This window comes from Octopus bimaculoides, chromosome 16, assembly GCF_046866305.1.
Source record: "Octopus bimaculoides isolate indiv1 chromosome 16, ASM4686630v1, whole genome shotgun sequence".
Taxonomy (NCBI): Eukaryota; Metazoa; Mollusca; class Cephalopoda; order Octopoda; family Octopodidae; genus Octopus; species Octopus bimaculoides.
In genome coordinates, this window is record NC_142943.1 from 22,030,759 (window position 1) to 22,046,784 (window position 16,026).

Below are 16,026 nucleotides of genomic sequence, written 5' to 3' on the forward strand. Positions count from 1 at the left end.
CACTTTCCAAAGATTTATAGATGAAGTTGTTCATGGACTTGATTTTGTATTCGCCTATGTCAATGACATACTCATCGCTAGCAATACAAAAGAGAATCATCTCCACCATTTGTCGCAACTTTTTCAGTGACTCCGCGCATATAATGTGAAGATAAACCCCGATAAGTGTGTTTTCGGGCAGTCCTCCCTGAAATTTCTGGGGCACTATATTGATTCTAATGGGACCAAACCTATTCCTGCTAAGGTCGATGCCATTCAACGCATCGCCCCTCCAACTTTTTTGCGACAACTTCACCATTTTTTGTCTCTATTGTTACTATCAACCTTTTACAAACTAACTTCCTAGTTAATTAACCTTCCTTTGATATTGCTGCACCTCTTATGTGTTCATAGCTTGCACTGGGTACATCTTATAGTTTCTACCTATGCCTTTTCTACAGATCGAGCAGGGCCATCTACCTGAAGGGGTTTGTGTTTTGTCTACATTCCTACTTATTAGGACTTTGGTTTTAGCTAGGTTGACTCTAAGGCCCTTTGATTCTAGTCCTTGCTTCCACACCTGAAACCTCTAGTTCTGATAGTGACTCAGCAATTAGTGCAAGGTCATCAGCATAGAGGAACTCCCAGGGGCATCCTGTATTGAATTCCTCTGTTATCGCTTGGAGGACTATGATAAATAGAAGGGGGCTGAGGACTGAACCTTGGTGGACCCCTACCTCTACCTGGAATTCTTCACTGTACTCGTTGCCAACCCTCACCTTACTGACAGCGTCTCTGTACATGGCTCGCACAGCTCTCACTAACCATTCTTGTACCCCTAGTTTCCTCCATGACCACCAGATAAGGGATCGGGTACTCTGTCAAAGGCTTTCTCCAATATATATATATATATATATATATATATATATATATATTTATATATCAAAATAAGCAACACGGATTTTAAAGATGATTGCAGTACGCACGTTTCATGCTACTTCATTTATTTAAGTAATGCGAGCATTACATTAAATGCAATATGTAGAGCAATCTTCAGCTGCACAAAAATGTAGAAAATTACAGTAGAATAGACATATTATAATTGTGGCAACATTTAAAATCCAAGTGGGAAGAAGAATACATAAAAATCCATCTTGACATAGCCAAGGCTAGCAGGCTAGTAATTAGTTCTAGGTATAATTCTAACTGTCTCTGATTTTATTGTCTCTTATAGTATAAGGGGCAATCACTTCTAAGGAAAGGGAAGGTGTAAGCATTATACATGGATATGGTTATAAAGGTTTCTCTGGTCAGAGAGGCAACACTATTTTAGTTTGGGTTTTTAACTGCTATCATAATGTTGAGGAAGTAAACTTTAAGCATTTAGGTCAACAGGGCTTTTTCTTTAGTCTGAATAAAGCATCAGTATTGTTTTACATATACTAAGTATGGGAAATTTTACAGATATCAATATTAGCTTAATTAATATATTAATAATAAGAAGTATGTTAATAATAAAAATGTAATTAGTTTATATAAAAACCCTGAAGTAGTGTCAATTTTGAATTCAAAAGCTATAGATAAGGTGTAAAGTTTAAGAATATTATATATATTAGACTCAGAAAACTATTTTGAATTATTTTTTTAAATTATTTAAAAAAATTTAAGCTAATATATATAATAATACTATTTGAAAGACACATAAGAGATAAGCTTTATTTTTATAATGTAAAGAATTTATATAGTTTATAATAATGGGTTTATTAAGGTTTAAGGGACTAAAAAAAAAAGAAAGAATGGTAGGAATTAACAAGGACATCCAATATGGAAACATGATAATTGATTACTAGTTTAATTATAGTCATGAACTTGTTTTAAGACTAACATGGGCTACTTACAGAATATTAATGGAATAAGGATTAGATTTATTTAAGTCAAAATATAGAATAAACATGACACTACCACTACAAGCCCCGAAATAATGTAATAATAATAAGGGTCCTTTTAGAGTCAAGCATTGAATAAAATAAAATTTAAAATTTTGGGAATTAATTAAAAACATTAAGAACTTATAAAACTTCCTATTCTTATAAGCTACATAGGGTTAAGATACATATTAAGAACTAACAGCAGTAGCAGAAGTAGTGTGAAAAAATACCTTTCATGGAATAAAGTTGAAATCTTAATTATCACAAGAAGATTATATGTTAAGGTGAGAGATCAGAAATATATGTTATAAAGGTTCAATTTCCAATTTAAAATATGTGCTAATTAGTAGCCCAAGACGAACATGGTAGAAATTGAAATACCACATTTTGATAATTTTAACTACTTTTTAAAAGATTTAAAAGTGCGAGTAGAGCAGTGTATACACGATACTCTAAGGTCTAATCTATTATTAATTAGGTTAGTTTAAAAATTTCATATATTTCCATAGAACATAATTCACATCCATATCTATTATTTCTATAAGGTTGAGCTTTTCTTATAATTTCCCATTTAAGGCTAAAATTAATACCATTATCTTTTAACTCCCAAATTTTACTTGCTAATGTCGTACTATTTGCCTTATGTCTTAGTCTAAAAGAAGACCTATGGTTATATATTCTCTGTTTCAGAGTAATGCTACATCCTATGTAAATATAATTCTCGGTTATCGTACTTATAATGCATTTGTAAACTACGTTACGGGTGCAACATCTGCCTAATAACAGACAATGGGACTTATTTCTGCAGTTGCAACTAGTGGAGCTATCAACCACACCTATATCTCTATTATTATTGCAACAATTATTTACAATATTATTTATCCCATCATCAATTCTACTATTAGGTATATTTTGATCGTTATTTAACTTGTTTCCTGATGTGCTATCAGTTAGAATTATTCCTCCAACATTAGGCATATTGATATTATATGAACTAGATCCATGATTTCCATTATTTTCATAGGAGTTGAGCCAATCATCTACTTCAATTAAACTCTCAACATCAATACTGCTACATTCTATTTGTTGGTTAAAATTATGGTTAGCAGGACTAAGCATATTATTATTATCCTCATAATTTCCATTGTCACTGTTATTTCTACTTCTATTTATATAATTACTAGCAATATTACTATTGGCATTTGTTAGATTATTATTTATATTCATATAACCATATCCACTATTCTTAACTTCATTGATTCTAGCTAACCTAATGTTCTTTTTGTTTAACCTAGCTATGATTGTACCTACATTGGGAAGGGTAGAGTAAGAAATTTGGACTGTATGACAAGAAAGAATTCTACTATATCTGTGGGAAGAAGGGAATTTTTTTGTAAAATATTCATAAATTTTTTGTAAATATTCGTGGATATTGCACAGTTGAAAGGGATATTTAACCAGATAGAGTTTTTACTTTTTCTCTTAAATTTATTGTGTGAGTGAATATAGGGTATACTTTGATTACTATTATTTCCCAGGACAATATTATTATTATGATTGGTAGTTCTTTTTGTTGTGGAATACTTTTTATTTATATCATTTACTTCGCCATTACTATTTACTAACACAGGTTTACCACTAGTGTTAGCATGTAGTCTACTATTAAAATGTACTTTATTATTTTTCTTATTAGTTAAAATCTTAGGTATATAGGGTGGCTTTTTATTTGGTCCATCATCACTACTAATTAAGTTATTAGGCTTGTTATTACATCTATGATTATTATTATTATTATTATTATTATTATTATTATTATTATCTATATCAAGAAGAGATGGCCTACCAAGACTAAGGAAAGAAATTTTCTGGTCAAATCCAGCTTTAGATAAAGCTACATTATAGTAGTTTGAATTAGAATTAAATATATCAATATTAGAAGATAATCTAGTAATTCTCTCAGAAATACTTTTAACTATAGAATTTAATACATTTGGTGGGTGATTAAATAATCTATTTACATATCTAGTAACTTCATTCTCTTTTCTAAATTAGGGTACTATAATCTAGCGTCTATGTTAAGAGTGGCATCTAAAAAAATTAACAATCTTAGTACCATATTCATGTAATATTTAGGTTGAAACTTCTAAAAAATTTTCCAATTCTCATTCTTATTCTTTCAATGAACGATTTATTATTACTAGGGATGATGAATAAAGCATCATCCCTATATAGACCCTATATATATATATATATATATATATATATATATATATATATATATATAATTTGTGTCAAGGACCTATAATCCTTTAACGGGATGCTAGCATCCTAGTTCTCTGGTTTATACCAGTGTTCAATGAAAACTAAATATACTAGTTTTGCATTGATATATATATATATATATATATATATATATATATATATATATATATGTGAGGGACGACCGTGCGAACTCAAAAAGGAGATATGGTGACGAATGGAAAAACAGAGGACTCCTTTTATTTAAACGCGTCACACGGTCGAACACAAAATATATATATCATAGATGATATACATGATATGTTATGTTACGATAACATAGATGACCAGTAATGAAAGACCACAACCGTATTAGATGAATAACAGAGATATTTATTGTAGCGTTAGGGATGTATGTCTGTGTGAGAGTGTGAATGCGACATATAAGAACATAATCAAAGACAGGCCGTCATACAAAGAAAAGTGTGTATGTGAGTGATACATGTGTGTATGAGTGTTTACAGCAAATAGAAAGAGTCAATAACACGTGAACAATTATACCAGTTCTTTAGTACACTATAGGAAAAGTTCTGTATGTGAAAGTGAGGAAAGGCTGAGTGTGGCAGAGCTGATCACTAGTTGTGATGTCGTGGCATCGATGCCGGGCCGTGATTCTTGTTATACAGATGTTCGTCGCTGGCTGAGAATTTCTTGTCTGTTTAAGAACTCTTGTCTGTTTATTTACCGTGGTGAAGCTGAGTCACCTAACAGAATCGAAGAGAGAGATGTGCCGCGGAGGTTTGGTTTGGTGTACATAGTAAGTCGTGTTGACGCTGGTGGTGTAGAGGCTGTTTGGTAGTAATCGTGTTGGTCATGACGATGATGCTGGATAGTAGTCGTAGACTCTTTTTGCTGATGTGGCGACAGCGGTGGTCATCGTTGGCTGGACGAAGCTGTTGAAGTGGTCGCTGGAACTGCTGCTGCTGTCGTGTGGTACACGGAACAGTTCTCAAAGAGAAACTGGACCGAGACAAATTGTGGGGTATGAGTTGATCTATATATAGCGTTAAGAGGGCTCCCAGATGGCTTCAGAATTTTACTCTATCACGTGACCTTATTAGGGGCCGTGATTGGTCAGTTTGCGTTCTGGCGGGAAAGGTTCGAAGAAGTTGCCGATTCGAATAATAATCAGTCACGTGATGATAAGGAATGGGTTCTCTACTACGCTCGCATTTATTTATATTTAAATGAGAAGATTGTATGTAATGGCGATAGTAGTTTTGTATCTAGTGACGATAGGTAGTTTCACTACATATATATAGGTATTTAAAATATTTATGAATGAGAAACGGAAGAAAATGGAGAAATTGACATGCAGACATCAATTTATTTAAATATATTTTTTTTTTTTTAATGAAATTAATTTCATTATATGGTTTTTAATATTTTTGAATAAACTGATGTCTGCATGTCAATTTCTCCATTTTCTTCCTTTTCTCATTCATGTGTGTATGGGGGGGGGGGAGAAGCTTACTTCCCAACCACATGGTTCTGGGTTCAGTTCCACTGTGTGACCCCTAGAGCAAGTGTCCTCGATTATGGTCTCGGTCCAAGTAAAGCCTTGTGAGTGAATTTGATAGATGGAAACTGAAAGAATCCCGTCGTATATATATATATATATGTTCATATAATGATATCTCCACAGTGTATTGGTGAGATAAAACATGTAATCGTTACCAAAATAGCAAAAATTCGTCCAGAACAGTCTATAGTAGTCTCCTAATGGATCGATCTCCTTGGTTATATATCAAAAATTTAAATAAGAGTTTTGACGCTAATATCCATTTATATTAAAGTTTATTACCTATGTCAACATTTCTGTATAAGGTTAAATTCAACTCTCAATTCAAGTTAAATAAGTAAATTACCTTACACATCCTTGTAAAAATTAACACTTCCTTCTCCAAGCCTAGATTCGAAACCGAATCTAAGAATCCTCGGTCGTCCAAACCACCATAATCAACAGGCGCGAATACAGGTTTTCTTTGTCCTGTCAAAAAGTGATTGATGATCTCCCTTTAACCTTCGACCTCATAGATGTCAGGCGAAGTTCAACTGGACAGCAACTGACCTATTTAGGTACAAACTCTGCTGCAGTATGTCTGTCCTTCTAACTGCCACGATTCTTATAAATAGAGTGGTCAACAAGACACCAGGACAGACAGACGGAGACTGTGATGCGCACAGACTGACCAAGTGCTCTGCTACTATCAGGCAGAGATCTTTTTGCCGTGCCACTCAAGATGAAAGAACGAACACACACACACACACACACGAACATATGTAGTCTTCGGGTACATCAACTCCAGATGTATCCTGGTTCCATTTTTCTAGCAACTTGAAGCAAGTTGCCAAAATTGAATGTAGTGGAAAATATTATTTATTAACACCAGCAAAAAAAAAATGTTAATAGTTGAATCAGTTATCACTTTGTCATTTCACAGGCAAACACATACCTATCGCACCGACACTAAACAAAAACATACCACATTTTGGTGACTCCACTACATCCTCATATAAATGGATATTAGCGTCAAAACTCTTATTTAAATTTTTTATATATATATATATATATATATATATATATATATATATAGGTAATCTTCAAGTTTAGGGGGGTAAAAAAATAAATAAAAATATTCAAGGGAAGTAACTGAACGTCTTACTAGTATTCTCTGTACTACTCTGTTTATAAATAAATCACACACGTGATTGAATATCATAGTTTCTTATGAGAAATCGAAAATGCCTCGTGGAAGACCGGCTGCACAACATCTTATTGTTGCTGAAAACTAAATCCTCAATCTCATCTTATCTATATGAATTTCTATGGCGGAATTCAATCCCAAAAGAAAAAAACATTTGTTTATTTTTTGGCTGCCATTTCTGAAGTGTATAATGTTGAGTAGGTGAATTTCTAGAACTGCATGGTGACCCTCACTCGGCGAGGTCGTGTTCATTGAAAATAGATATATTTTAATGAAATTTTCTACACTGCAATATATTCAAACATCTGGAGCATAACTGTAGAAAATTTCATTAATAAATATCTATTTTTAATGAACACGATCTCATTGAGATCAGCATGCAGTCCTAGAAATTTATCTATTGAATTTCATTATCATTTCCATCGACAAAGTTCTCTCCATGCACAATTGTTTCTTTTCTACCTGTTGTTTTTGATTCCGTTCCGTCGGGTACTTCTGCAAACCATTTCGTTTCCGTTTTGGAAAAAGAAAAAAACATTTAAAACTTTTATAAGAAAAAATTCCGTTGTATGCTGTTTTAGAAAAAAAAAAAGAAAAAAAAAGCACGTGTGTGATTTATTATAAACAGCTAAAAGAAAACGGATAATAATGGTAAGTCGTTCAGTTATTTCCCTTGAATATTTTTATTTACTTTTTTTTACCCCCACTAAACTTGAAGATTACCACATATATATATATATATAATTTATATAAGGGCATTAACTATATAGTAATGCCTCACGCTTAGAGGGACTAAAAAAGTCAAAAACTACCAAAAAATAAGCAACATATTTACCGAAAGCGAGGGAATGCAACTTTTGACTTTTTTAGTCCCTCTAAGCGCGAGGCATTACTATATAGTTAATGCCCTTATATAAATTATATATTTATGGGAAAAAAACGATGAGTTTTTTTCCTTATGGGTTTTTTTCACGCTGACTATTTGATAAATTCTAATAAAGATTTTATCCTATATTATATTATATTATATATATATATATATATATATATATATATATATATATATATATTTGTGTGTATGTTTGCCCCCCACCATCATTTGACAACCGATGCTGGTGTGTTTATGTCTACATAACTTAGCGTTTCGGCAAAAAAAAAAGAGTCCGATAGAGGAAGTACTAAGCTTACAAAGAATAAGTCCTGGGGTCGATTTCTTCGACTAAAACCCTCTAAGGCGGTGCCTCAGCATGGCCACGGTCAAATGACTGAAACGAGTAAAAGAATAAAAGTATACGCGCGCGCAAGTGTGTGAGATTTTGTGGCTAAGTGCATACTCTGCTTAATTTCTGACATGGGGAATGGAGATACCTCCGTAGATGAAGATTCTAGATGGTATGAGCAGTTAACTAAAACTTTCTACTTCCAAGATCAAAACCCTATGTTAACCGTTGCCTTTCGTGATTCCGGTATTGAAAAAATACATAGTAGGAACGATTTGATTAATTACAACCTCATCCTTAAATTTAGGGGGTTTTACAACAATATTTTAATTATTTTTTATATTATTCACTCTGTATTGAGTTAAAGACGTATAATTCATTACAACGAATCCAGGTAAAAAAAAAAGTCATGGAAAAGAAGTCACAGGGATTTTGTCCGGGGCGGGGTTGTCCAAGGGGGATTCCATAAATTAATTGACTTTATTACCGGTCACCATTACAACAACCCTATCACTTACTTCATCGTCTCTAATGATACAGGGGTAAAACATAATCATGTTCTAAGAATAATAAATACAAAAAAAAATTATTAATACAATTATCATCGTTATTTCTCCTAGCAAACTAGTAACAAACTCGCAATACAAGTAGCTATATTTTCAGCGTCACAGAAACTTTAGAGAGAAGGTTATTACGATCAGACTTTTGTTAAAACTATTAGGGATGTAAATAAAACGATAGCTGCAAGCTAAAAGAAGAGGAAATAGAAGTTTCTCTTCAAAGCAATTTGAAAGAAGTGAATTACGATAATAATAATAATTTTGAAAGACCAAAAAAAAAAATGTGAAGTTATGAAAAGTTACCTGATTTCTTTGTATGTAGGACAGTTCTGTATGTCTCATAGACATGCGTAGATAGACAACTACACGCGCAAAGGTAGATTACAGCACACCTGTAAAAGGAAGTTTAAAACAGTCAGTCACCAGCATAAGTCGGCTACGCTGTACATATGGTGGCAGTAATGGTTTATATCTAGCTTGTTTGTTTGGTGACTACAGTTGTTGCTGGCACTCCGTCGCTTACGACGTCGCGGGTTTCAGTTGATCTGATCAACGGAACAGCCTGCTCGTGAAATTAACGAGCAAGTGGCTGAGCACCCCACAGACACGGGATATTCAGCGTGACACAGTGTGACAAGGCTGACCCTTTGAATTACAGGCTCAACAGAAACAGGAAGAAAGAGTGAGAGAAAGTTGTGATGAAAGAGTACAGCAGGGTTCGCCACCATCCCCTGTCGGAGCCTCGTGGAGCTTTTAGGTGTTTTCGCTCAATAAACACTCACAACGCTCGGTCTGGGAATCGAAACCCGCGATCCTATGACCGCGAGTCCGCTGCCCTAACCACTAGGCCATTGCGCCTCCACGGTGACTACAGTAGTGATAAAACATATTGGGCGACCTTTCGTTTTGACCCGCAGAACTGTCATTGGATCAACTGGTTGCTTGTTGATTTCCGTAATTTTTTTTTATTTACTGGGTTATGCACGAACATAACTCAGCTACCATTTTGTGATGATGGTGGTGTGGCCCAGGTTTATATCTTCCTTGAAGTGTATTTACCTTTTGACGGGTGTCTTTGTGTAAATTTTTTTTCTTCTTAACAATGCTTGTAGTGATGATGGTGAAATTATAGTGGAAATTTGAAGTTATAAGAAGTAACACAATTTTAATTTAATCTTCCTATTTGCATGTTCATACACACATATATAAATACACACCATTGAGATGTGCTTTCCCACATCATTTGGTTGAGGAACATGTAGTGATCTCATTTAGGTATAGAGTAAATTCAAACCAGAATCTATCAATTTCCCTTAACATTTCAACAGCACTTTTCTTACAGAGAAACAATGGTTGACAGCAAGTTACACTTAATATATGGCTTTGCTAAACTGATTTATGTCTTTACCACTTGACCCTCTTGACCTCTTCAAGGCCATAAAAAGTTAAAATTGAGCTAACAGGTACCCCCAACGAAATCTATTGTTCTCAACAATATGTCTCTCTTTCTAACTAACTTTGTATCATCAATAATATTAATATGCCAATTTGTTTTTTTGTACGTACCTGCCGCATGTGTCACACTTAAAAGAAAGAAATTGTTGAAAGAAATTTTGTTGTTTAAATTAAAAGTTTTTAACTAGATTTCTTGTAATCTCTGAAAGAGATTTGAAACCACCACCTATGTATTGTATTACCACTTCTCAACACCCATGCCTACTGGGCTACCGAAGCAGCAATTATCTTAATCAGAAAATTAAGATACTTAAATCTGACTCATGTGTCGAGCAAGGGAGAGAAGAAATGAAAGAGAAAGAGAGAGAGTGAGAGAAAAAGGAAGAGAAAGATGACGGTATGAAACTGTCTTTTCGGAGTGGCTGACTATTTGAATGCCTTTCTAGGATTGGATAGAAATTGACCCCAGGCCCAACCAACCACACACACACATACAAACACATTTGTTTTAGGTCTCCTACCCATTTGAATTCGGCCATACACCAGATAACATGGTAAGTCTTATGTTCCGAAATTATACCTCAGCTAAAAAAAACATCTTTTGGCTTTCGAATACAACTGTAGCGAACTCTAGTGAACTTTCTCTCTCTATTATATAACAGACATACAAACCTAGCAGGTAATAGCTAACCTTTGGGGCTGTTTTGGACCCCATTGTGTCTACCACTCTGATTGGTTGGTATTGGTGCAATTTATCTCTTACTTTATCGTGCGCCAATATGCAACCCAACCAATCGCAGCCTTCAAATAAGTCACGTGAGACAGTTTGTTCCAAACAAGCATTTGAGCCTACATGTCAGCTATAAAAGCTCACCCCTTCTTAGGCTCAGCGTCAGTTGGTTCCAGACCAAGTCGGTGAGCTTTGTAAAGCCGAAAGGGTGTTGGTAGTAGTTTCTTTGACGTGAGTTCGAATTGTTACACACTGTTATTATATATTTGTTGTAGGTCTCCCCGCACAGGAGAACCAAGATTCGTTGAATTGTTTAAATTGTTAAATTGTTGATTTTTTGTTGCTGCGTTCTGCCTGTTTTTGAAAATTGTTTCTTCTCCATTATGGGTAAAGTGGTAAAAAGAGGAGAAATGGAACGTGTCGCAAGTTATGTGTCCGCAACTACACAAGGTATTACGACCAACACCCTTGAAGTTCGTGAGATAAAAATAGAGACAAAGGAATGGAAAAAAGGAAACAAATTGTTACAAAAGGAAGGGACCAGTTTAAAGCTGACCCCACCAGAAGAAGTGACGAAGAATGTAACAAGGAAGACAGTTGTGTACAGGACATTATCAACCGCTACCAAGAAAATAGAGATTGCTCCAGTAGAGGCAATAGAGGAATGTCTAGGTGAAGTGAGAGGGTTAACCACCTACTATACACGTGGAAGAAAATACGGCACAGTGGAGGTTAGGTTCTCCAGTGAGGAGGCTGCTATTAACCACTCCACTGAGCCAATAAGGACACAAGAGTGGCTGCTGCTGTCGATGTACTGTGGAAAACATGTTGCCAGAGTGAGAGTCGGCAGATCGAAGAGGCATGGCTGGTGGCAGCAGTCATGCATGAAATGGAGGAAGATGCAAGAATTCTGAAGATAACCAGAACGAAGGAAGTTAATTGTTGGGCTATGGCATATAAATGGTAATTCAAGTTGGGTTAAAAGACTCATATTGAATTGTAGAAGAGATTCTTCTACCAGAAGACATTATGCTAAGAGTGGTGGTAGATGGAATACCTCCAATATGCTTTCTATGTAAACAAAAAGGACATATGAGAGCAAAGTGCCCTCAGCAAGAAAGTGAAGTAGAGGAACGACAATGCGAAGAGGGGTCGGAAATGAAGGAAAATAAAGAGGAGACGTTTAATGTTGTAAAAAAGCGAAAGAGAAAAGAGCGGATAAACTCTCCGACAGAGAATCAAAAACAAAAGAAGGAAGTAGAGGAGAAAATAGAGGAGGTACAGAGGAACTGGTCAGATACACTAGCAGAAGTATTGCAACATAGAGTGGAAGATATAATCGTGGACGATTATGGGTATGTACAGATGGAGGAACCAAGGAAAATGAATAGCCCGGACAGTCCAGGTCAGGAGCGTAAACCTGTAAATACTAATAAGAAAAAATGGCATGTAGTAACATAAGTGAAAAGTACCACCATAGAGCGGAAAATAACGAAATTCAAAGGTGCCATTAGGATTAAATTACCAGCTGAACATTACCCGGAACACATAAAGGGAGTGGTGATTGACAAGGAAAGATATAAAAAGTTGAAAGAACTATTTGTAGATGAAGTGAACCCTTTGGGGAAAGAAATTGAATTTGAAGAACTACCGAAAGTAGTTACATACGAGGAGTTAACACTTCTAAAGAATGGTAAGAGAGGAGTACTTTAAAAGAGGAAGGAAAAAAAGAAATAGACTTTTTAACAAAGGAGAAAAAGAAAAGGAAAAAAGGAAATAGACTTTAAAAAAAAAACAGGAAAAAAAGAAAACTTTCATAACTTGTATATATTAACAGTTAAATGATCCTGCTTGAGAAGTGGGGTTCAATGCAGCCATTTCATTGTCATCGATTTCATTATACATTTTATTCATCTTCATTCGTTTTATGTTTTTTGTCCCCACCGTGGTGTTTTGTCTGTCCTTGTGCTGTCCCCATTTTGTTATGGCCTGGGTGCCAAATAAAGAAATCAGTTGGTTCCTGACTTTCTAACCACTGATCACATTGCAGCGACCCCCATCTTCGTTGACACCACTGATGTCTCTCACCAACGTTGCCAACATCTACACAGCACCAACACACTACACTGGTTCCTACACATCGCTGTTCGTGAGCTTCTCACCAGGATTAACAGCTAACACACAACCCATGCAGATGCCTGTAGATATATGAACAAATGTACATCAGCCACTTCATTCAGCTTGTGTATATATATACATGTGACCACAATAAACATATTTAAAGTCACCAGCCTTGTGTTTGTATATTCTTCATCAGGGTCTACTACCAAACAACATTACAACCTTCTGAGCGGAGTCTCATTAGATGACACCACAACCTATAACATTTAAAGTGATGTGGCCACTAACCATCTAAAGTAGTGACCACAACGTGAAAATGAACATATCCTGCTAAAGTGGTAACCCCGACACCGACACAGTATGATGACTACAACATTCCAGACCACTAAACCAACTGAAATGGTGAGATGACACAGCACACACTACATGCCCGTCAACTTACCGATTGCAGACCCTACATCTTCCTTCACGAGACTCAGGTCATTCCTTGCTGACCTACCACCAATGCGTCCTTGTGACCAGTCTATTTCCTCTGCAGTACCTCCAGATATTTCTACCTGGACTCACGTGCTTGTAAGAAATGATGCCATCAAGGGACCACTCACACCTCTCTACACTGGACCCTTTCGCACTCTTAAAAGCACACCTAAACTGTTCACTGTGGACATTCATTGAAAAAGTGTCAACGACAACCTGCACCATCTAAACAACTTTTTCTTTCTCTTTCTATATTTTTTGTTAAGTTACAAATTTTCTGTTTTGGTCACGATTTTTCCCGTTTCTTCTTTTTTTTTCTTTCTTATATCGAGTAATGGACTAAAGCATTTAAAAAAGAGAATAAAATTCATAGACCCGAACAAAATCAAAAATCTATTTTTTCCATTTCCTTAATACTAACAAGATCATAATATGAGAGAGATTTGGCTGTTATTTCTAGCAAATTGAACAACCACACAGAGTTGTTCAATTGGCTCATTTGTTGAAGTGTGTAAGTAAACAAAAACTAAAAGACACACACACATATATATGAATGTATGTGTGTATATGCGTGTGTGCAATAATAAGTGTCGCATGATAGAAATAAACAACTTTCTCTTTCTGTATTTTTTGCTAAGTTAGAATTTCTCTGTTGTGGTCAGGGTTTGGTGGAGATGGAGTATATGTAATCTGGGTATACCCCCACTTTTAAATTTTGTTTTTTTTTACGGAATCCTATGTTTCAGACCATGGAGAATCCGATTCTGAAAAAAAAAAATTTTTTAATCTCAATTTCAAAATTTCGATCCCCCCCCCCGGTTTTTATATAGATCCACAGGGTAAACCTAACCCTAACTCAAACCCTAACCCTAACCCTAACCCTGACCCTGACCCTAACCCTGACCCTAACCCTAACCCTAAACCTAACCCTAACACTAGTTTTGTGAGATTTGGCTGTTATTTCTAGCATGTAAATAGCCTGCTTGGTGGGGGGGGGTTGAAATTTTTCAAAAAACTTTTTTTCAGAATCGGAATCTCCATAGCCTAAAACGTGGGATTCCGTAAAAAAATTAATAAATAAGGGGGGGAAAGGTTCAGATTACATATAGTCCATCTCTACCCAGGATGTTTTCCAATTTGTTTCTTGTATCAAGCAATAGACAAAAGCATTTAAAAAAATTAAATTCGTAAAGCCGAACAAAATGAAAAATATTAATTCTATTTTTCCCCTTTACTTTTTACATTCCTACAATATAGTTAATTATCGTATCCTATATCCATACTGTGTCCTTGCATATTAGGTGAGTATTTCAGAAATATTTTCACTTTTTAAACAAAAACTGTCTAATACATTCGTATATGTTTTTTAATTGAAACACTCTGAATCATTTTGGAGATTTATTGTTTTAATAAGAAGTTTTAAAATACAGATAATCACGAGGGACGCAGCATAAGAGAGTCATCGTAGAAGGAGAGAACAGTTGCGCAAGGAACAGCGGGAAGAAATAAGGAATCAAAATCGTACGAAGCTAAGACAAAGAAGAACCAAAATAATCCAAGAGGTGAGGGAGCGTATCCTACGGCATAGGAAGGAAAGAAATCAGCAAAGGATAGAACAAATGAGCTAGGATCTATGAGAATTGTATTTTCAAAATAAGAGAGATAGAAATCAACAGTATCGAGAATATATGAGTCAAAAGCAAAGGCAGCTGTACTTAGAAAATATGAGAAGCGGAGTTCAAGAAAGAAAAGAACATATGAAAGGCAGAATTACCTTCAAGATATGAGAAACAGAGTTCAAGAAAGAAGGGAAAATATGGAAGAAGATGAAACACAGAATTATCTTATGACAGACAGAGCTCAAATAAGAAGACGGAATATAATAAAAGAACAACAAAATTCTCGGTTTACGATTGATGAGATGAACGTAGTATGCCCACACTGTCATGCACGCAGATTTCCGCAGGAAGCATTTAATTGCTACCGTAATGGTAAGGTTTCCAAAAATATCCTGACCAATTAAAACAACTTTTGGAGAATACCAACAGTGAAGGAATGAATTTTAGACAGAACATTAGAAACTATAACTCAATGTATTCGTTCCCCTCATTTGGAACCAATGTTACACGACCTCCTGGTCGTGGCCCTGTTGCAATATACTTTTCTGCCATAGGCACAAGTCCTGAAATTTTTGTGGGGAGGGGCCAGTCGATTCGATCGACTCCAGTACGCAACTGGTACTTAATTTATCAACCCCGAAAGGATGAAAAGGCAAAGTCGACCTCGGCAGAATTTGAACTGAAAACGTAAAGACAGACGAAATACCGCTAGGCATTTCGCCCGGCATGCTAACGATTCTACCAGCTCGCAGCCTTTAACTGTCACAATATAGAAACATTTCTCTAGGCACCAGCACACAATTTACAGATGTTTACATTTTTTATATTCTCCGTGAATTTTTCACGGGCCCAGTTAGTAATTATAAATACAAGAACTCCGTAAGCCAAAGTCGGTTAGTGAGAGCAACCGACAAAGAGGAGGCTGACTGGC

General features: G+C 35.4%; 1 protein-coding gene and 1 long non-coding RNA gene across 8 annotated transcripts in view; one reads left to right on the forward strand and one right to left on the reverse strand.

Annotated features, from left to right (window-relative positions):
* The window catches only part of LOC106874300 (uncharacterized), a 377,625-nt gene extending 368,044 nt beyond the window's left edge, over positions 1 to 9,581 (reverse strand). For 4 of the 7 annotated variants that reach the window (XM_089364252.1, XM_089364250.1, XM_089364249.1 and 1 more), the window contains exon 1: positions 8,997 to 9,577. The gene's annotated coding sequence lies outside the window, so the exon portion shown is untranslated. Of the gene's footprint in view, positions 1 to 8,996 lie in introns of all 7 variants that reach the window. The other 3 variants (XM_089364247.1, XM_089364246.1, XM_089364245.1) reach the window with 3 other exon arrangements.
* A 1,430-nt stretch (positions 9,582 to 11,011) lies between these two features.
* Positions 11,012 to 15,716, forward strand: LOC149132300 (uncharacterized). Its single transcript, XR_016244605.1, has 2 exons — positions 11,012 to 11,109; positions 14,907 to 15,716. It is a non-coding gene; the product is annotated as an uncharacterized LOC149132300 (long non-coding RNA).
* Positions 15,717 to 16,026: the final 310 nt, after the last annotated feature.